Source organism: Leptonychotes weddellii, chromosome 10 (genome assembly GCF_054177405.1).
Source record: "Leptonychotes weddellii isolate Sample4059 chromosome 10, ASM5417740v2, whole genome shotgun sequence".
NCBI classification, from domain to species: Eukaryota; Metazoa; Chordata; class Mammalia; order Carnivora; family Phocidae; genus Leptonychotes; species Leptonychotes weddellii.
In genome coordinates, this window is record NC_138378.1 from 41,737,965 (window position 1) to 41,746,236 (window position 8,272).

Here is an 8,272-nt window from a genome sequence, read left to right on the forward strand (position 1 = left end):
TGGCCTTATTTGAATTTCTTGATGTAGCAACAATGCTAGTGTCTAGCAACTATTCCTCTCTACAGGGTTTCTATGTCCCTTCACCATTCCATTACTACTATGGAAGTGGTTGGGTCTAGTAGGGCTGGGCACGGAATGAATAGTGCAGGTGTATGTCTACAGGCAGATCATCATGCCAGGAAGCCTGTCTCCCTCTCCGTAAAGAACATGGTCGTCCTCATACACCTGCCACAGCGCCAGTCATTTCAGGACTAGAAATTCACTCAGCAGGTTCTTGAAGATGTTTTTTTCTTCAGTGCCTCCCTGCAGTGTGTGCACCTTTGGGCAGCTTATCCCCGAGCTGCATGAGTGCAGTGGCAGACTCATTAACGGGATGTGCCTAGTGGACCTGGGGAGACAAGTCCACCAGATAGGGAAGCAGCTGCCATGAACCACTTGGCCCCCTGACCAAATTAATGTGTGAAAACACCCAAACAAATGCTAAAAGTGCATTTGATGAGCTTTCAAAGGGAACCTCCTGCTGCCTGTCAGGCTCTCTCTGCCAATGCCAACGCATGACCTCCCTATGGTAAAAAGACCCAGACTGAACAACAATCCAGCCTGACAGTCATTCGGATTACATGCCAGGCAGTGTCTGGTTGCTGACAATCAAGAGACGGTTTGGGCCCAGTTTCTTCTTCTGGGCCAAGTGGGCAGATCCTGTCCTGCTCTGACCTGCTTGCCTTTTCCACGAGATGGGAATAAAGTAACTCAAATCCCTCGCCTATGGAGAGGACCCAGGGAAATGGTGTCTGGGCGCTTAGCAGACCATACAATAGCATACACATGGAAGGAATTACTGGTCTTTTCTGTAAAGGCAAATTGAGCCACAGAGCTGCACAGGGTGTCCTGACTATTCTGAATTGCCTTTCTCTGCCCCGGATCCAAGCTCTGCACAGAGCTGTTCCAATGAGGCATGTAACAGCCCCCATTAAGTGATCGATCGAGCCAACCTCTCTCTCCATCCCTTCCACAAATCAAATCCAGGCAGTTTGATTTTTCATGCTGCCTGGTGATACTTAAAAATTAGAGGCAGATTTGCAAACACTTTGAAGATGGCAACCAGGACACTCCATAAAGGTTGCTCTGAAACAGAGACCTGCCTCCCTGGGTATAGATCTGAAGTCTCGTGCCACTCTCCAACGATTTCTCTCCACACATGTTTTTTCAATAAGCGGTTCGTAGGAAACTGGACCCTCTTTGAAATGAGACACTGTATTTAGAGTTGCTCTTGACAAGCCCTAATTCTGAGAAGCCGTGCGGGGTTTCTGAATGTGGCATCAGCTCCAGACTGGCATTTGGGCCCTTGGAGTTTTCCGGGCTGATTGTGTTTACCTGAGTTTGCTTTGAGCTGGCTCCAAGAGGGGCAAGGCCTTGTAGGAGTAAGAAGCTGAAAACTGGTGCTGTTGGCTACCTGCCCACATCCCCTACCGCCGCGCTGTTCCAGTGCATGCCCAGGGCATCCCTCTGCAATGACCTGCGTGCCTCCTTTCTGCCCCCCGGGACAGGCTAGAAGTGCGGGGAACAATGGCCCCAAGAGCTACCTTGGGCAACAAAGGACAGGACTTAGTGCCAAGTTCTGGAAACCCCAGTCCCAGCTCCTTCAGGCGTGGGAGTGGGCAGCAGGCCACTGTGCTGCGTGCTCCATGTTACCTCCTACAGCTTGCCCGGCCTGAGCCACAGCACCCAAGATGGAAACCTGCTCATCACACCCTGTGTTGGCTCTTCCTTTCTCGGGCTTACTCTCCTGCTGCCCTGAAGATGAGCCCGGGTTCACTTTCCAAACAAACACACCCCTTTCCCTCAAATATTCCTCCAGGCCTGCTTCTGAGGAGCCTAGTTTAAGATAGAACCTTAGGCTACAGGCTCTTTGATGAGACAGAAACAAAGTTTTGGGGAAAAAAGTGAAGAAGCTGCTGGAGCCACTTTCTCTCCTAGGACACCCTGACACAAAGTCATTTAGGGCCGCCCTGCCCTTAAATTACTGTCAGTGACCCTGACCCCAAGCTTAGGGTGGAAGAGACATGATCAGAGGCTGCGGCGGGGGGGGGGTGCTGTGGGGAATTCCTTGTGATGATCACCTCAAGACCCATCTGAACACTGGCCCAGAAGCATTCACCAGCCACCAGCCCACTGGAATCCCAGTGCATGGCCTCCAGGCACATGGGGGCAGGGTGACAGCTGGGATGGTTGCCCTGAGGATCTCCATATTCAGGAGAAATCAAAGTCACACTGATGGCACTAGAAGGGCCAGTGGTGGCCCCTTCCTTGTTGGAGGCACATCCCTGTGGGCTGCCCCCATGAAGCCATCATCACTGCCAGGACAAGACACCTGAGCCCCCTCAGGACAGGGATCAGACCACCTTGTTTATCATAGGATCCCTGATGCCACATGCAGAGAAGGTACCCCACGCATGTCTGTGTCAAGCCCCAAGAAAAGGCAAGACCATAGTCACAGCTGGATGGATTTGGCTGGCCAAGATCTAGAGGCCACTTTTAAATTCAGACAGTTTGGGGAACTCACACAGATGGAGAAAAGAGAGCAGCCAAAGGTGACAGCTCCCAGGTCCTCCTCCCACATGCCAAACAGGATGACACAAAGTGAAAGTGGTGGGGGTATTACTGGACGTCACTGGGGGACCGATGCCACACTGCATCTGAGGGATGACACAGGAAGTCTGTCTCATCAGGACATGAGAAGCCATGAGAAACTGTCTCCTGAGAGCTGGGGAGGTTGGGGGGGTGGTCTCATATTCTGAGAGGACCACAAGGTGTCCACCAAGACTCAGATCTGTTGCATTCATGCCTTTGTCTGTGTGGCAGCTGTGGATACCTGCAAGGTTGCCTTTGTGAATATGAAGGTGAAGGTCCCCCACACCTTGGAGTACTTATAAATGAATCATTTATGAGCATAAGTCAGAACATCCTGAGTCTTTTTCTTCCCCATTGATATTTGAGCACCTACAGATGCCAGATGTTGTAGCAAACACCTTGGAGATACATTGTATTATTTAACTGGATCTTTACCAAAACTGTGAAATAAGAGTCATCACCTTTTGCAAGTAAGGCAACAGATCCTGGTGGTTGTGGGATGGTTCCATGGTTGGGCAGCTGGTGTGTAAGCCAGGGATTGTCAGAAGACCTGATTCCCAGGTTCATTCCAACACTTCCCAACTTAGACTTTGAAAAAGCTCGATGAAATACTTTCGTATTATGCATCATTTTTAAGAGTGATCAGGAATATTACTTTTGTGATTTTATGAAAAAAGAAAACCAGTATGTCCTTGAGCAAAGTCACTGGGCCCTATCTTGAGTCACAAGGTCTTTCAATGGGCCCCCTTTTACGAAAAGCGTCAGAGCGTCAATCATAGTCACTGAATATGATGCACTATTTCCAGTTTGTAATGGTAACAGCAGCCCAGTGAACTTTAAGCCTCCAGGTATGACTGCATGGGTTCTTTGAAAACCTGAATTTAACAGCTGAACTAAATGAGAATAGGAAACAAACAAAAATAATAATAAATCCCTTTCCTTCCTTGCCTCCTAGCTGTATCTCACATCTCTCCTCCCCAGTGTCATATAAACACAAAAAGGAAGGAATCCCACACTTAGCCCCTACTTCAGGGTCCACAGTGGTCATGGTCGGGAAAGGTCCTCCTTCCACTTCAGGAAGAGGCAGGGGGATGAGTGACAGCTCTGTGTTTGGTTCTTGTGAAAGGAATATAAGCAGTGGAGTAGAGGCTTGTATTAGGTACAGATGAAAATGAATTTACTCATAACTTCCTCTTTAAGGATTTAAGTGTATACTCGAATGGATTGTTTGTAGGTTAGGATTTGCAAACTTTTAAACTCAGCTGTTTCCTAGTTCTGCTTTGTAGAGTCATAACTGAGAAGATTTCATTGCTTTGCAGGGAATCATGCTTGCTGAAACCCCTATGAGGGCTGGCAGCTCAGAAGCTCTGCTTCTCTGGGGAGCAGGGCAGGGCATTGAGCTGTGAGCCCCAGGTGCTGGGGTGGGGGGCAGCCAGCAACCTGAGAGCCAGCCCTTCCAAAGCAGTGACAACGTGATGCCCTAACAAGATTTTTGACTAGACTATTGGCAAGATTACTAATATTCACCATTAGCAAGGGGATAAAAAGCATTTACTCTCATACTATATTGGCAGAAATGTTCACTGCTAAATGCATTTTGGGGAGCAATTTGGTAATATCTAAAAATTTAAAATGCACATACCCTTTGATTCAGATACTCCACTGTGAGATATTATATTCTAGAAAAACCTAAAGATTGACAAGGGGTGGTGGATGTGACCTTGTAAATAATATAAAAATTTGGAAATAACCATCAACAAAGGAATAAAGAGGCCAAAGAACAGATTTTATGGAATACTATGCAGCTATTGAAAAGAATGACATAATCCCATGTACACCACAACAGAAGGAACTAAGATTCATTAAGTGAAACACGTAAGTGTACAATGATACATGTCATCTGACGGTCCTTCAAGCCAAATCAGTTGATCACTAGACCCCCACACAGACCACTGAGCATTGTGTGTGGGTGCAGTTTGTGTACGCATGAGGGTAAACCCATCAAAGGGCTAAGAGCAGTTAGCTGTGGGAGTGTTGAGGACAGTTGACCCAAGCAGAGTCATTCCCTGGGATTCTGGGACGGGGTGTCCTTGGGTGGCAGGACACGGTCAGGTGCAAATGTGGTTGCAGTTGGCAGAGCTGTCTTCCTCCTGCCATATGATTAGCAGAGAGGTGAATCTGTGGAGTATAAAAAGGAAACTGAAACATGGGCTCCTGGATGGCTCAGTCAGTTAAATGTCTGCCTTCGGCTCAGGTCATGATCCCAGGGTCCTGGGATCAAGTCCAGCATATGTCTCCCTGCTCAGTGGGGAGTCTGCTTCTCCCTCTCCCTCTGCCTCTCCCCCGTGCTTGTGCCTTGCTCTCTCTCTCTCTATCTCTCTCGCTCTCTCAAATAAATAAATAAAATTGTTGAAAGAAAAAAAGAAAGAAGAAAGAAGAAAGAAAGGAAGAAAGAAGAAAGAAAGAAAGAAAGAAAGAAAGAAAGAAAGAAAGAAAGAAAGAAAGAAAGAAAGAAAGAAAGAAAGAAAGAAAGAAAGAAGAAAGAAAGGAAGGAAGGAAGAAAGAAAGAAAGAAAGGAAGAAAGGAAGGAAGAAAGAAAGAAAGGAAGGAAGAAAGAAAGAAAAAGAAAGAGGAAGGAAGGAAGGAAGGAAGGACAGAGAGAGGAAAGCCCAAGAGAAGGAGATACTGCTACATGGGCTCCAACAACTTTTCATCTAGCTCCTGACCCATTCCAGTGTGTAGCTATGTTCCTACTTTGAGAGTCACTGCCCTGAGTACCCCCGAAAACCATGGGATAGGTTCCTTTCTCTGTGTGGGGAGATGCTCAATTCAACTCAAGTTGTGTCTGTGACATGCAACCACATTTGCATTTTAGTATATATTGGGGAGCTATTTCTATTAATAAAACTCTTGTAAATTATACACTCATTGGTTATTCAGCAGACTATGGCTTTCTCTCTTGATCTTTACTTTTATCTTTTCTATTCATGGTACTTAATGTAGTGCTTGCTGCTCAGCTGGCATTTAATAAATGCTTTTGGTGAATGAGCAAGTAGACATATTCAAATGAAGCAATGATAGACAAGGACAGCTAGTGGGTTTATTATATTCTAACAACATCACCTTATTGAATAGAAGCATCCCTAATTGCTGAAAGTCGACTATTTTCACCACAAAATAGAAATTCCATGTGCTATTACATTTTACAGTTTGTAAGGCATTTTCACATCCTTGGCCCACCTCTTGGTGGGGACAAGCTCTGAGTGAGGAGGGATTCTTCCCAACACACCCAGTGGGGACAGATTCAGCACTCGAACCCAGCCTCCATTGTACCTTTGGCAATGTTCTCTTTTGTTAAAGAACAAGTACAGTAGCATGTGCCATGTTGCAATTCAGCCCTATTTTGGCTGAGCACACTAAGGGAATGAGGCAGAATTCAACAACCCCAGAAGCCACACCCGCCACATCCACTGTGACTCAAGAGACACTTGAGTATTGAAGTTGGCTCAGTTTGCCACCTCTCAGAACATTTGGTGTTACCCAACCCTTCAGGACTCATATTCAAAACTGAAAAGGAAGAGGAAGGCTTCTCTCCACTTACAGTGAGAGAGAAACCATTTCTCAGGGTCATAAGATTCTATTTCAAGATCTTGCCAGAAACTTGGTTTATATAAACCAAGAAGGCTTGTGATCAAAGTCAAGTTTTCCTGTTAAAGTTGCTAAGTATGTCACAATGAAAGGCACATTTTAGCTCTGAATTGGGGTGCTTTGAGGAAGAATTTCAATAGCTATTTTCAAAGTTTGGATTCCCCCCAGCTGAGCAATAAATCCAAGCATTGAACTTCTGTCTTTTCTCTCCACTCCCTATCTCTGAGCATTTTCTGGCTGTTGCGTGCTGCATGTGTAAACAAGCAATGGCCATCCCAAGCTTACATGCAATCACATGGAATCCTTGATATTTAAGTCTTTTGATAAAAGATCACAAGTATCTTTAGTAAGCGGTTATCATGACAATGTTGAGATGGGAAATATACCTGTCTATACACATGCAGGGGGTCTACAATGAATGCTACACTTGACTCATAATCCTTAAAACTTTTATTAAGATTGAGAACTGATTGGGTGCCTGGGTGGCTCAGTTGGTTAAGTGACTGCCTTCGGCTCAGGTCATGATCCTGGAGTCCCAGGATCGAGTCCCACATCGGGCTCCCTGCTCAGCGGGGGGTCTGCTTCTCCCTCTGACCCTCTTCCCTCTCATGCTCTCTGTGTCTCATTCTCTCTCTCAAATAAATAAATAAAATCTTTAAAAAAAAAGAACGATTCATATATCACATTAAAAAAAAAAAAAAAGATTGAGAACTGACTGTTAGCCATTGGCATCCTTGACTCTTCATCCATTTTCCCAGTTTTCTTTGATGTCTTACCTCTGATTCTTTCCAGGAGAGAACAGCCCCAACTTTTTGGAATGCCTTTAATATTTGGTTCCCATATATAAGGATCATTGTGCATCCTAGTTGGACTTGTGCCAACCTGTAACAGGAATAAAAACTGTTATCTCGGGCAGCACCAGCTCACCCAGGTGTCCTTCCCTTTCCAGGCCATGCGTGGTCCCGTCGCCTTGGCCACAGCTTCTGTTTACATTTCTGTCATCTCTCAGCTCCAGCTTTCACAATCCCTGGACATTTGCCTCTCTGACTGGTCACATACCATTAACAAAGAAAGTGAGAAAACATGTAAACATAGGTAAAGACCAATAAGTAAGTAAATACATACATACATACATGCAATTAGTTTTGCTGTCTCGGAATAATGCAGGCACTCAAGAAATGCATGTTAAATCAGTGATGACAGTCAAAGAATTAGAATGGACCTGAATGCCTATTCAATTCGTTAGCACATTTTTATCTGGCTATGTTTTTTTCTGTGAGAGTTCTTTGTATTTTTTGGATATGTATCCTTACAACAATGAGGAGGTGGTACAAAGATAGACAAGAACAGTGAAAGAGATTAGAGAACCCAGAGCCAGACCCACCTGATTTATGACAAAGGGACCACGGAAAGGCAATGGGGAAGGGTGGTTTTTTCATGAAAGGGCTGCTGGGTCGATTGGTTTGCCATGTAGGAAAAAAAAAATTAACCTTGACCCCTACTTCACATTGTACACAGAAATCAGCATCAGATAGATCATACACTGAAATATGAATGGTAAAATGATAAAGATTTTAGAAGAAAATGGAAATATTTTCATGACCCCAAGGAGCAATTTTGAAAAACAGTACATAAAAAGCAGTAACTTCAAAACAAAAGATTAAGTGATAAGTAATCATAAAAATAATAATGCCTCATCAAAACATGTCATTAAAGGAGTGAAAATGAAACACACAGATTTGGGAAGAAGTTGTGCAAAGCATATAACGGGTATATTTTCAAAGCCAGCGCAAAATGCTTTTGGAATAAAATGAAGTAAAATAAAGCATAAATGCCATTTATTGGGCACACATTGTTTGGCAATAGGCTAAATACTTTACCCACCATGATCTTATTTAATCCTCATTAAAACCCTAGTATCACTAAACCCTAGGTATCGCTAAATTCATGTTTCACAAGATAGGGGAGAGGGTTATGTTAGGTTAAGTAAGCC